The 14,941-nt window shown below is 44.1% G+C and overlaps 3 pseudogenes; 2 read left to right on the forward strand and 1 right to left on the reverse strand.

Annotated features, from left to right (window-relative positions):
* The first annotated feature begins 3,212 nt into the window (after window positions 1–3,212).
* Window positions 3,213–6,005, forward strand: LOC149120451 (homeobox protein SIX4 pseudogene; annotated as a pseudogene).
* Window positions 6,006–10,518: 4,513 nt separating this feature from the next.
* On the reverse strand, window positions 10,519–12,608 carry LOC138846922 (SURP and G-patch domain-containing protein 1 pseudogene; annotated as a pseudogene).
* Window positions 12,609–12,678: 70 nt separating this feature from the next.
* LOC149120452 (protein-L-isoaspartate O-methyltransferase domain-containing protein 1 pseudogene) lies at window positions 12,679–13,489 on the forward strand (annotated as a pseudogene).
* Window positions 13,490–14,941: the final 1,452 nt, after the last annotated feature.

Genomic DNA, 14,941 nt, shown 5'->3' on the forward strand with positions numbered 1-14,941 from the left:
GTTAGACTTTTCTATAAATGGTCTCTGTGGAATGAAATTTACCTTGATCCCTGCATGGAAACACGCATATACACATTTAGAAAACTATAGAGTTCCTGGCAAAAACAAACACAACAAAATTTCAAAAACAAATTATAGAAGAAAACCATGCTGACTATAATTGAACAGTATTTCTTAGATATCAAATAAGCACACACATCACAATGGAAAATTGTTCTAAAATAAACTTTTAATATTTAATTCTTCAAAAAGCATGACATTCTGTCATTTACTTAATAAAAAAGTTCAGTGATTGATGGACCCCATAGAACCATAGTCATCACATCAGATTATATTGACTAGTAATGGTGTACATCCTAGCTTGTGTGGTTATATTTTGTGATGTCCGTCAGTGACAAACTTGCCTAATGATGCATTCCCAAAATGTAGTCTCACTGTGATATAATACATGAGCATTTTATGGAAGCCATTTACTTGGGAAATAAATTCACCAAAATTTGAATTATGTATTTATATTCATTTGATTTGAAAGGCAGAGAGAGAGAGATACAGAAAGATACAAGGAGAAAAATAGAAGGGCCATCGCTGTGGTGTAGTAGGTAAAGCCACTACCTGCAGTGCTGGCATCACATACAGGCACTGGTTTGTGACCTGGCTGCTTTATTTCCAATCCAGCTCTCTGCTAAGGCCTGGGAAATCAGTGGAAGATAGTCCAAGTCCTTGGGCCCCTGCCCCCTATTGGGAGACCCAGAAGAATCTCCTGGCTCCTGGCTTCAGATCGTCCCAGTTCTGGCCACTGAGACCATTTGGGGAATGAACCAAAAGATGGAAGATTCTCTCTCTCTCTCTCTCTCTCTCTCTCTCTCTCTCTTTCTCTGCATCTCTGTAACTCTGCCTTCCAAATAAATAAAGAAATTTTGTGACCTTTCACACTAGCAAAAGTCCCCAAACTTGGAAAATGTTTTTATGGGGAGGAAGTTCCCTCCCTGATTGCTGTGTGGAATGCAAATTGTTACAGCTTCTGTGGATGTGGATATGAGGATGTTTAGCAAAGTGTATGTTCTTTTATGCCTTGATGCCATGATTCCACATACAGAAAATCTGCCCCATAATTATGTAAATTGACAAAAAAAGGATGATTTCACTCTCTCTCCATCTCTCCTGTGTCACACTATCCTTCAAGTAAATAAATAAACTAATAAAATTTTAAAAAATAAAATGGAAAGGGAATGTAGCAAAATTGCACATCATGTGTTAATGTGAGATATATAAATTTATAAGAAATTAACAGTCACACGAAGAAGAGAATACATATATGGACAAAAACAGATAAAAGCATTATTTTTTTCTATGTCAAAGTCCTATGGCTACTTTTTGTATGTCAAATTCCTAATGAACTTAATATCTTTTGCATTTCCAAAGATTTTAAATTAATTATGAGAGAAAGAGAGAGAGAATAAATATTCCATCTGCTGTTCCACTTCTTAAATGCTCACAACACTTGGGGTGAGATGGACTGAAGCCATGGTTCTAGAATTGAATTTAGTTTTCCCATGTGGGTGCAGGGACCACATACTTGCTGCCTCCCAGGGTATGCATTGGTAGAAAGCAGAATTGGAAACAGAGCCTGGACTCAAGCCCAGGTTCTGTGATATAGGATGTGGTCAACCCAAGCAGTTGTGGGATGTAACATAGCGGCAGGAGTGACAGGGTTGGTGGCAGAATGTCATATGTGGCAAAGGCGGGTGGTGGGGAAGGCTGTGACAGGATTTCAGATGCCAGCAGGGACATCTTAGATGCCAAAGAGAGAGATTTGCACAGAATATAGCTAATTCAAACTCCACATGCTGTATTCAGGGACGGTCCATGGTCTGGCCTTCTGGTTTGGTGTTGCTCTTACTGGCTCCATAATGATCATGTGGCTGTGCATGGCCATGACAAGTCCCAGCCACAATGCTACCAGATGTTGTGCCTGCTCCAGGCACCACAGTTTGCCAAGGCTAGGGGAATGCTTTCAGGAACATAACTGCTTTGTGAACTTGGTACTTTCTATACTATATGGACAGCTGTTGCTGCTCATGTCCTGGAGATCACCACATATCATTGTCATATCTTATATAAGATCACATCAGGAAAGCCATCATTACCAACCCCCATGCTGCCCTCTGCAACGTGACCTTGATTTGACATCTGCTGTCCCAGGCCTGTTGGGCCTGACAGCTGTACCTGGGTGGGGTGAGAGGAGAGGAATGGCTGCTAATGGGCCCAGCTGGCTGGAAACCCCATTTCAGCTACCAGGCCTTTATCACCATGGTTTGGCAAGATGCTTTTCAGTAAATTATTTATTTTTGGAAAGGAACCAGTGTCAGTTGACAGACCCTCTAAGAAACCCAGCCAGGTGGGCTCAGCCAGCAACCCCTTCTCCCCTCAGACTCAGAGGCTCAGTGGTGAGGGGTGGCCCTGATGAGTATTGAGGGAAGATTGAGGGCAAGCCTGGGGGACCCCTCTCAACCAGACATTCCCTCACATTTGAGTGTACAACCCACCCCATCAGTCCGACAGCCTCCATCCTCAGGCCCTGCTTTTGCTGCTTTGCTGTCTCTGAGTCCTTCAGATCCCTCTCTCACTCCACACCAAGAGCTGGAACAGGGGCCTGGAGGGAAGGACACTATGGGACACTTGGAGTAGACATAGAAGCATCAACATCTGTCATAGAAAGGCCTCATCCTCTTTTTTTTTCACCATTTATATATTTATTTGAAAGGCAGAGTTACATCAAGGCAGAGGCAGAGAGGTCTTCCATCCACTGGTTCACTCCTCAAAGGGCCTCAACCAGTGGAGCTGGGCCAATCTGAAGCCAGGAGCCAGGATCTTCTTCCAGGCCTCCCACATGGGCACAGGGGCCCAAAGACTTGGGCCATCTTCCACTGCTTTTCCAGGCCATAGCAGAGAGCTGGATCGCAAGTGGAGAAGCATGGAATCCAACCTGTGCCCATATGGGATGCTGGCACTGCAGGTGGCATCTTCACCTGCTACACCACAGCACTAGCCCCATCCCATCCACTTTACTCACAGCTAATGTTAGGCCCATGTTTCCCTCTGTACACATGGCTGCTACAGTCTCTACTGCCATGATGGCATTTTGTTCCCTACCATCCTTGGAAGAGACCAGGCAGAGACCCCATCCTCCAAGTCCAGGAAAAATAGATAAAATGAGGGGAGAACGGCAGAAAGCAGCTATCCCTTTACACTGCTTTGCTCTAGCAGCCATCTTAACAATTGCAAGTGCGGCGGACATCAAGCAGGAGAATGGGATTGAAAGTGCCTCAGAAGGGCAGGAGGCACACTGAGAAGCGGTGGGGGGGGTGTGGCGGTGGGGCTCCCACACCCCCCAACCTAGGCTCCAGCCCCTTTCCCTCTGGAGCCAGGGGACGTTGCTCCCGCTGCCACCAAGGTGAGCAGAGTGGAAGGGGCAGTGGTGGCGGAAGCGACGTGGCGATGAGCAGAGCGGTGCCCAATTAGGTACAACTCCACTTGGAACTTCTGGGCCAACACCAAAACGCCGCCGCTGTCTTCGCCACTGCTGTGGGCGCGGAGACCTCTCTCGCCTTCTCGCTAGACCATGTTCCCTATGTGAGGCGCTGCAGCAGGGGGCAACCTGGACCACCTGGCCAGGTTCCTGTGGCCACTGCCCCAGAGCGACCTGCTACATGGCAACGAGAGCCTGCTGAAGGGGCGGGTGCTCCTGGCCTTCCACTAGGGCATCTTCCCAGATGCCTGGATGAGAAACAGCATCCTGGAGAGCCACAGCTTCAAGTCAGCCAACCACCTGCTGCTGCAGCAGCTCTGGTACAAGGTACGCTACACCGGGAAGGTGCACCAAGAAGGTGGCCTAGGCCGAGGGACCCTGTGGCTGTGTGCCATAGACAACTACCAGCTGCACAGGACATTGCCCCTGACCTGCACCATCTGGACTGGGAGGAGATGGTGTATTGTTTCAAGGAAAAGTTGCACAACATGCTCAAGGAGCTCTACAAGCAGAATCGCTACCCCTCGCCCTCCAAGAAGCTGCACCTGGCCAAGATCACCATCCTCTCCCTCATCCAGGTCAGCAACTGATTCAAGAACCAACAGCACCGTGCCTGGAACCCGTTGGAGAGCCAGTCCAAAAGTGAGTCAGATGGCAATTCCAGCAATGAAGGTGAGTCCAGCAAAGGACAGGAGGATCTGTCTCCTTACCCTCTCCAGAGTTCCTCTTATGGTGTCACCAACCTCAGCTTGTCCAGTCACATGGAGCCCACGAATTGGAAATAATGAGATATCCTTAAGTGGCTGGTGCTGTGGGCTCAGCAGGTTAACGCCCTTGCCTGAAGCACTGGTATCCCATATGGGCACCAGTTCAAGACCTGGCTGCTCCACTTTTGATCCAGCTCTCTGCTATGACCTGGGAAAGGAGTAGAAGATGGCCCATGTCCTTGGGCCCCTGCACCCATGTGGGAGACCCAGAAGAAGCTCCTGGCTTTGGATTGGTGCAGCTCCAGCTGTTTTGGCCAATTGGGGAGTGAACCATCCATTGGATAGAAGACCTCTCTCTCTCTCTCTCTCTCTGTCTCTATCTCTATTCCTGTCTCTACCTCTCTGCCTCTCCTCTCTCTGTGTAACTCTGACTTGCAATAAAGAAATAAATCTTTAAAAAAAGATATCCTTAAGCTATTCTGGAGTTTTGTTGAATGGAAGCTTAGTACCTGCAATTACTTTGCCTGTTTTCCTTAATGGTAACTATTTCATTCAGGGACCCAGTGGAGTCATCCTAAATGGATTAAATGTGAGAAATACACAGTGTCCTTAGCCCACCAAAAATGTCAACCAACATTGTGAACAATGGTATCTCCATGATGGACATCCTGGGGCCCACATCCTGGGATGTGAAGGAATTCAATGTGCTGCAGTGTTCTGCAGCCAACTTGGCATCCACCACCTCCTACAGCCCCAGTGTCCAAGTGTCATTCCCAGGGTTCATCCCCAGTGCTGAGATGAAAAGAGAAGGCATTCAAACAGTGGCTTCCCTGGAGGGAAGCTCTGTGGTGACTTTCACTACCCCAGGGCAAATCAACCAGTACGGCATTGTCCAGATCCCCAATTCCAGAGCCAAGGGCCAGTTTCTTAATTGGAGCATTGGATTCTCTCCACTGCAGTTGCTGCCTGTCTCAGTGGCAGCTTCACCAAGTAACAGTTCCATAAATTCAAGCACTTCAGACTAGAGCACATTCACCAGCGAGTCCACCCCAGTGCAGCAAGGCAAGGTTTTCTTAAGCTGTCTCACTCCAAGTGCAGTGGTATACACTGTTAGTATTTCTGGCCAGACTTTGGGATCTGTGAAACAGGAAGGCTTGGAAAGGAGCCTGGTGTTTTCTCAGTTGATAGCCATCAATCAGAATGCTCAGGAAATACAAACCTGTCATCTGAAAAATCCCTCAAGGAGTGGCCTTCACCCTCTGGCCTCTTTGTTGGTGAATGTGTCCCTAACTCAGTTTTTCCCTGACTCCACCTGCGCTGCTAACTTCCACTGAGCTCAACCCTGACATCACTGATAACCAGCCAATGCCTGCACCTGTGGCAGGCAAATCCGCAGGGGTGGCGGTCAGCAATGCTAACTATGCAACTCTTCAGAACTGCTCCCTCATTACTGGCCAGGACCTGTTGTCCATGCCCTGGGGGAAATTGTTCCTACCTCTGAAGACCAGATGGGCCATGCCTCCATAGCAGTGCACCAGAATTTTGTCAGAGAACACCATTTGGTTCTGCAATCAGTAGCTAACCTAAAAGAGAACCTCTTATCAGATTCTGAGAACAAAGCAACAAGCAGCCTAATTATGCTGGACACCAAATCTAAATATGTGCTAGATGGCATGATTGAGACTGTGTGTGAAGACCTGGAAACAGACAAAATAGAGCTTGCTATGCTCCAAACTGTCCAGTTGGATGAAGATATACAAGGCTTATAAACTTCGTGTGTCCCTCCTCTCCCTTTTTGGCATCAGAGGCAGATGTTGTCCTGAAGCCCTGAGAACACAAAGAATTTCCCCATTCAAAGGAAAACTATGCTTTTACAAGCATATGCATTCAAGAGACTTTAGATCTGCACAAAGATCACAGTTAATTATATAGAGTACAACTGCATTATTGCAGCCTTTTTGTTCACATACAATGATCTCTTTTAAATTGATGGAGACAAAAGAATCAGATGAAATGTCTCAAGGCAAAGTTTTACCCTTTATTGACAATATCATTCTAAAGTGAAAATGGAACTTAATAATTTTTTAAATTAAAAATGTTTACATGTAACACAGAAAACTAAATACAGCTGCAGACCATTAGAAACAATGCAATTATTTTTGTTTACCTTTATACCATGGCCATTGATAAAGTTAAGCATAAATTGTACTCCAAACTGTTCTAAGGGTGTCTTTTTAAAGTTCAGTGGCTTAATTATATATTTGTGTGTAGGTAGAGAGAGACACACTTCTCTTTTTCAGCATCTTCGGCTTAGGTCTCTGCACATTTGCAAATGTGATTGCTTATAGCTCAGTGTAGCTGAGCAAGCTGGAAACTCCAAGAAAAACTCTGAAAAAACTTCACTGTGAATGTAAATATATGAGTTCTACATGCAGGCTTTGAGTAATTGCAGTGAATTTTATTTATATTATATATTTTCCTCTTACACTTCAGGCACTATGAATTGAAAAGAGAAATGTTTTCTTACTGTTTATTTTTATTGTTTGAACAGGAAGTGAACATAGTTGCTTCCAACAAAGTTTTACTTTTTATAGGATTTTAAAAGCAATGACTTTTTTAACAGGAGTCTCTTTAGGTCAATATTAATAACATTGAAATCAGAAATCTAACACCTAATGTTGGAATTTGGTAATTTTTTCAAATCTTTGTTCTTTAGTTAGCAACTCTGATTCATTTAAATATGTTTTCTATAGAATTCTGCATGCCTTGTTACTTTGTGGCCTTTTAATTAGTAGTAACATATGGAACTGTCCATGGAAGCACTGATGGTTCTTTTCTACTGTCTAACAGGGTTAATTTCATCACAGAATTTTTCACTAAATTTTAAGTATAAAGTTTATAATGCAAATTGATGAACAGCTAATTATTGTTGCTACTTTCTACTCCACTGAAAATAAGAACAGCATTATAGATACCACATAAAAGCAATTCTTCAGGCTATGAAAACACCATTATAGAGTTAAGAAAGAATTTGTAAATTCTCTTGAGCAAAATCCTGTTGAAACTTCATTCTAAATGTTTTTGAAACAGTTGTTAAGCAATGATACATGACTCTTGTTTGCACTATATTATCATGTCTTCTTTAAAAGTAAATATTTTTTGTTTCTGTAAAAAATGAATAGAGGAAATCTGTGTTTCAAACAATAAATAAGGTATATAAAATGTAAAATCATGTGACATTTAAACAGGTACAAAAGCACTTTATAGAATTATAATTCTCTCTCTCTCTATATATATATATATCAATTGGATACAGTAACAAAATGGAGACAAGTAACTATTATTCTGTTGTTGGTTCTGAAACAATGAAGTATAAACTCATTTATTTGATGTGTGGAATATCTCTGAAAGAGTGGAGATTGAAGTGTTATGCACTGCCTTTAAGGGTGAAGACATACATAATTGAACAGCAAGGAATACTGTTTTTTTTTTTTTGAGAGAGTGAGAGAGAGAGAGAGAGAGAGAGAAAGGTCTTCCTTCTGTTGGTTCACCTTCCAAATGACCGCTACAGCTGGCACTGCGCTGATCTGAAGCCAGGAACCAGGTGCTTCCTCCTGGTCTCCCTCATGGGTGCAGGGGCCCAAGCACTTGGGCCATCCTCCACTATCTTCCCAGGCCACAGCAGAGAACTGGACTGGAAAAGGAGCAGCTGGGACTAGAAGCTGGTGCCCATATGGGATGCCTGTGCCGCAGGTGGAGGATTAACCAAGTGAGCCACGGCACCAGCCCCGGGAATACTGTTTTTCATTATGTTGATATCTTACAAAATAAATAAAAATATTTAAATCATTAAAGTTAGAGCATCTTATCAACACCATCACACCACACTCCTTATAAATCTCCCAAATTCATCATCTGTATATAGGAAAATGATTTTTACCTAAAATCATGCACACTATAGGTAATCTTCTTTATTTTTAACATCTATTTTGATCTTCTGCTTTGTTTCATATTGTCTGTTTTCAAATACACTTATTTTTCATTTAGAGTCATATTTTTGGCCCTATGCTTTAATGTTAATTTTCCATGTTATATCTTAAATGTATTAATATTTGATTATTATTTTCAATTCATATTTGCCTTTTTAATTTTATTTTTAAATAGAGAACAGGGTGAACTTTGAACATTTTGCTATATTTTTTCATGTGTATCAACGTGACATGTAAAATCTGTTAGCATATCTTGCTTAATAACTTACAATTCATATGAAAAAATATCTATTGTGATGTATTCTCTTGAAAAATAAGATGAAATAATTGAGATAATTTTGTTGGAATGCTCATTATAAAGGAAAAACCTTTGGCTGCAAAATCATTTTCCTTATTCCTTCCTGAAACACAGTATGCTAGTCATACAGCAGCTATTATGTAGCCATGAGGTAAGATTATGGAGACTATAAGCCACATTGTCAGGATCATGTCAATGTTACATTCTCAGACTACTATATTAGTCCCAAATCATATAATTTGGGGAGCTTGTTACACAGAAAAATAAAATGATTTAGATAAGCCTATGACTTCAATTATCTATTATGTTCAATCAAGTTTATTATTATTATTATTATTATTTGACAGGCAGAGTGGACAGTGAGAGAGAGAGACAGAGAGAAAGGTCTTCCTTTGCCATTGGTTCACCCTCCAATGGCCACTGCGGCTGGCACGCTGCGGCTGGCACACCACGCTGATCCGATGGCAGGAGCCAGGTGCTTATCCTGGTCTCCCATGGGGTGCAGGGCCCAAGTACTTGGGCCATCCTCCACTGCACTCCCTGGCCACAGCAGAGAGCTGGCCTGGAAGAGGGGCAACCGGGAAAGAATCCAGCACCCCGACCGGGACTAGAACCCGGTGTGCCGGCACCGCAAGGCAGAGGATTAGCCTAGTGAGCCGTGGCCCCGGCCAAGTTTATTCTTAACTGAATGGAAACAGTATTATTTTATTTTATTTATTATTTAATTATAATTATTATAAATCATCCTCCTTATCTCTTACCCAGGTTGTCCCTTATGATATTTTAGTCTCCAACAAATGAGGCATTAAGTCCCTCTGGTAATGAGGAAAAGATTTTCCAGTAGCTGTCTCCTCTCAGTTTCAACATAATCCTAGTATTACTTCAGGAGTAAAACTTTGAGAAAGATCTTCCAAGTCATACAGATATCTTGCAGACTATAATATCTTTTAAAATCTAAAATGACACTTGTTCCTCTTATCTGTTCTATTAAAAGACACTATTGGTTATAATTAATCTAAACCAAAAACAGCAGTATTATTTTTACTTCAGTATCAGTTCACTTATGTGCTTTTTTTTTCTTTTTCTACAATAAAGACAAGTATAGAGAAAGCAATTTTCAAGACATTTCTTACAATTTTCCCTTTAGATTAATTAACAGATGGCAGTGAGAGAGCAGGAGAAATTAAGAAAAGATATTATAATTTAAATAAGTATCTATGAAGGGGCATGCTAACACTTGCCTGTTAGTTACACATGTTCAATTCCTGCTAGTAATGCCTAGCTCATTTTTATCACTTATTTACCCACAAAATAATTATCTTAGGGTAACTGCTGTAGCGCATCAGGTTAGGCTGACACTTAGAATGTACACGTCAATCCACCGTCCTGATATTTATTTGTGAGGAAGCAGATATTGGCTCAACTAGATGGGTTCCTGCCACAGATATAGGAAACCTGGGTGGAGTTTATGCCTCCTGGCTTTGACCTAGCCCAGCTGAAGCTACTGAGGGAATTTGGGGAGTAGAACTGAAAATAAGATTCATTCTCAATCTCATTCTCATTCTCATTCCCATTCATTTCTCTCTCTCTCTTTCTCTCTCCCCCCTATCTCTACCATTCTGCTCTTCCAAAAAATAAATGCATTTTTTAAAGATTTGTTTATTTTCTTTGAAAGACAGAGTTACAGAGAGGCAGAGGCAGAGAGAGAAAAGTCTTCCATCTGCTGGTTCACTCTGCAAATGTCTGCAAGGGCTGGAGCTGGGCTGATCTAAAGCCAGTAGCAAGGAGCTCCTTCCAGGTCCCCTATGTGGCTGCAGAGGCCCATGGACTTGGATCATCTTCCACTCCTTTCCCAGGCCAGAGCAGAGAGCTGGGCTGTAAGTGGAGCATCCTGGACTCAAACTGGTGCCCATATGGAATGTGGGCACTGCAGGCCACAGCTTTACCCACTATGCCACAGAGCCAGCCCCAATGAATACATTTTTAAAAGAATACTTTTTTTTTTTTTTTTTGAGCACTGAGACTTTAATACACAGCACGACACTGGTGACGGCAGGGGCGGGCGCAGCGCGGCCACGTTCCACGGTCCAGGACCGGTGCTGGGAAAGCTGCCTGCGCAGCTGTCAGTAGTACGGCCGCCTCGGGTTGTTCAGGGGGTTGGGCCGGAAGCGGTAGGCCAGCATCATCCTCTTGCGGAAAGCCTCGTACTCGTTGTCCTCCTTGGAGAGCTCAGCCGGCCAGTCGATGCCGAAGCCGGCGCCGTCCACGGTGGTGGTGCCCTTGCTGACCGGGTTCTTGATGCCCTGGCCCTCGGAGCCCAGCCCCTCGCCCTCCTTCCAGCCCATCTTCATGAGCATCTGGTAGCCGATGTTCTCCACGGTCAGCTTGAACTCCTTGTACTCCGAGTAGTCGGGCTCGCGGCCCTCCTTCAGCGCCTTGAAGGTCTCCATGAACTTGTCCAGCTCGTCGGGTAGCAGGAAGTCTCCGATGAAGTGCTTGCCCCGGCCCATCTTGGTCAACTGCTCGGCCCACTCCCGCGTCTTGTCCATCTCCATGCGGCGCAGCCGGTGCTCCCAGGTGCCCAGCTCGCTGTCCACCTCCTCCTCGCTGTCGTAGCCGTGCTGGTGCTGCTGCAGCGCCTTCTCCCACAGCAGCTGCATGTCCTGCATGGCCCGCTTGTGCTGCATGATCATGTCGTACATCTGCTGCATCTCCTGCTGCTCCTTCAGCTGCTTCTTCTGGGCGTCTGACAGCTCCGTGACGCCCACCAGACCCACGGGCTTCCCCTTCTCGTAGCCGAGCCCCTTGAGGTCCTGAACTGAGAGAGGCGAGGGCGAGGCGTCCACCTCTCCCTGCACCAGCTCCGCAGTGGGGAGCTCCACCTTGTCCTCCTCGGGCCCCCACCTGCTCTTCCGCTTTCTTTTCACGGCGGCCAGGGCGGAGGCCGGCTTCCCGGGGGCGGCCGGCGCGGGGGCAGTGGCCGGCGCGGGGGCCGATGAGGTGGGGCAGGTGGCGGCAGGGGGCGAGGCCCCCGACGGGGCGTCAGGAGGGGACGTGTGCTTCGGGCTGGGCTCAGGTGCTGGGGGGGTGCCTGTGGAGCCGGCCTTGGCGCTCCGGAACTCCTCTAGCTTCTGCCGGAAGTACTTGTACCCCTGGCTGTTGGGTTCGTACAGAAAGCTGAATGCCTGGTTCTCGCGGTTGTTCTGGAGGGCGATGGTTTCCACCTCGGGACCCCCGTCCGCTGTGAACCTGGCCAGCTTTTCTGCGAGGCTCTTGGCCTCCTGGTCCTCTGGGGGTGAAACTTTCTGAGAGGCTCCCTGGGACTTCTGCGCCTCCTTCCTCATCTCAGCCACCTTCTTTCTGTAGTAGAGGAATTCCCTGCTATTCTTATCGTGTAAAAACGCAAACGCTGGGTTATCCTTGTAGTCCTCCATAGCTACTTTTTCTAACTCGGGGTCTCCTTCTGCCACAAAGCGGGCCAATTTCTCTATCACTTTCCGAGTCTCGGCTCCCTCTGGGGGTGAAACTTTGATCTCCAGCCACTGCTCCTAGTCCTCCTCCTCGTCCTCATCGGTGGACTGGAAGACGCTGGGCCGCTGGGCCACGGGCAGCTGCTTGGCGTGCGAGTAGTTCCTCACCTGGCCCGGGGCGCTGCCCAGCCCCAGGCCCGCTCGCTTGCAGAGCAGCAGGGGCCTCTTGCCGGCGCTGGGCGGGGGTGTGCTGGGCGGGGCGCCGGCTGTGCTGGCGGTGGCGTCTGTGGTGGTCTGTGCCTTCTGCAACTTCAGGAACTGCTGCAAGAAGCTGCCGTCATTGGCGAATTTGTTAGAGACGCAGGAAGAGTTGTGTGCGTTCGCGACTTCTCCGGGATGCGGGGGCTGAGGGCTGGCCGCCTGGCTCTGCTTAGCTTTCTGCTCCATTCTGGCCTCGATTTCCCGCTTCTTCTGCGCGATGAGCTCTTCTTGGTGCAGGGTGTTCATGTTCATCTTTGCAGACTTGGGGGGAGCGACCCCAAACCACCGGTTAGCCTTCCCTGCAACATCCCGGTTGTCCATCTTGAGACTCCAAGAATACATTTTTAAAAGGCAGCGGTGTTGTGGTGGTAGTGGCAGCCAGCTGCCAGGGTCTCAGGAGCCTGGCCCTGCACATTGCTGCTGTGGGCTGGACCGACAGCTATGCCACAGGTCTTTTGGAACAAATCATGGGATGCAGCTTCATTCAGATGTGGTAGAATATGCCAAGGAAAAATTTGAGTGCTTTATAAAAATAGTGATAGCTTTGATAAATTTGAGTTCTGTGAACCTTCATTGGTGGTTGGTAATTGCCTCCAGAGATCATCTGACAGACATCAGTATGATCAGATTTATTGTGATTCTAGAGTCCAGAAAAAACTACATGAACATTTTACTGAATGTGGGAGGCATACTAGTCATGCTTACAGAAAATCAGTTAACACAGATTATGCTAACTGGAGAAACCACTTGGGAAAGTAAAAATAACCTTGCTATTTCATTTGCTCCACTTGTGCACCAAAGTGAGAATGATTATGGCAAGCTTGCCATTGTTGGACTGCCTCCCTGACCTGTCAGAAAACTGCAGGACTTGTCCAGTATTTACATTTGCTGCAAACTTAGAACTTTCATAAATGATAAGATGCAGGCCAAAGGGATTTCCCAAAAGGAAAAGAAAGAGAGTGAAACAGAATTAATAGGCAAGTCATTGTAGGTAATAAGCTTATTCCTCAACCTCTAGACAGTGAGGAGGATGAGAAAATGGAAGATTAGATAAAAGAGAAAGACTACAGTGAAGCCGTGAAGCCAGAAGAGCCTCCTCAGAATTCACTGAGACAGCAAACATGAAGCTGCCCCTCGTTGAGTCTTTAAAAATTTACTTGACATATTTTAGAAATAAATTACAGATTGATAAGAAAGAACGACTCCTGATAATTCCTGTAGTCTCAAACCTGTAACATTTGCTAGAAGTTAAGAGAATTATTTCTTTCATAAGAGTGAATTATAGTGGGGCAAAAAGTATAACCTGTTTCTCTCAGTAGCAAAAATGATGTATTCAGTCATTAAAAAGAATCTCTTTTATAAAATCTATTTTTTTAAATCTTGGAAAAATGCTATTTATCTCAGACTGATTTGAAAGTAGAATACAACCATAGTCAAGACCTTGTGACCTATAAATCCTTTTTCTGACTCCTTATGGATTCATAATAGTGAAGCTTAGATGTAATTTTATGTAAGGTTTAAATCATTGTTAAGCATATAAATCTGGTTTGAACAGTAGTTATTTTATTTCCTCTACAAAAACTTTCTTATAAGGAAAACAAATGCTTTATAGACCTATTTGCCTTACTTTGTTGCATCATTATTTCTGTGTTGCTGTAGATATATTGCAAGCAATATATGTGTGCACCAATAATGCAACATCACACTAGGACCACAAGGAGTCATAACTTTATGTAATTTTTAGAACTTTCACATGAGTAACATACCTGTATAGACACAATTAAAATTAGGCAACCTGTGCAAACCCAGCAATGCATTCTACACAATCCAAACAACCTAAATAACTATTGCATCTCCAAGATGAGGCTTATATCCTTTGACAGCTCCAGGAATCCAACTGGAAACATCAAAGTCAAAAGAATTAATTTACAACTCTGAATCTAAAAACAAGTCTATCAAAGATGTCAGAGGTTTAAAACACTTGGTCAAAACAGGAACTCAGACCATTCTGAAAAATAACAATCATCTATCCAGACAAGGTGTTTCAGCCAGAGCTATATATAAACTAGATTTAACCAGTCACAAAGTGATCAATCAAATATTTCAGAATGAGTAGATACTCCAGAAAAATCTTAACTCTTTTAAGACTCAGGTATTTTAATTTTAGATTATTTGTTTTTATTGTCACACAATAGTTGTACATTTTATAGGGTACAATGTAACATTTTGATATATGCAAACATTGTATTGATCAAATTAGAATAATTAGCATCTATTGCTTCATATATTCAAGATTTCTTTGAAGTAACAACATTCAAATGTCTTTCTTCTAGCTATTTAGAAATATACAATATGTTATTGTTAACTATTTTTACCCTACTCTGTGCAAGAGAACACCAAGTTTTTTTTTACAATAAGAAAAAATAACTTTAATTAAATAAATTACATCTGAGGTTTTTTTTTTTTTACCTTTTTTGAGAAACTTAACTTACTTTAAAGGAGAACCCAAGAATAATACATCTGTTGCGAGTACTTAGATATAACTATAGTTTATGAGACATAAGAATAAATTCCACTTAATACACTTAAAAAAAGTAAATCTTTGAGAACAAGTTTTACTACTAACTCTCATAATACAACTCTCGGAGGACAGAAGTCCTCCATGGGAAGTTAGTGCACAGTGACAC

The sequence above is a fragment of the Oryctolagus cuniculus genome, chromosome 19 (assembly GCF_051225735.1).
Source record: "Oryctolagus cuniculus isolate XC-2025 breed Fujian yellow rabbit chromosome 19, ASM5122573v1, whole genome shotgun sequence".
NCBI lineage: Eukaryota > Metazoa > Chordata > Mammalia > Lagomorpha > Leporidae > Oryctolagus > Oryctolagus cuniculus.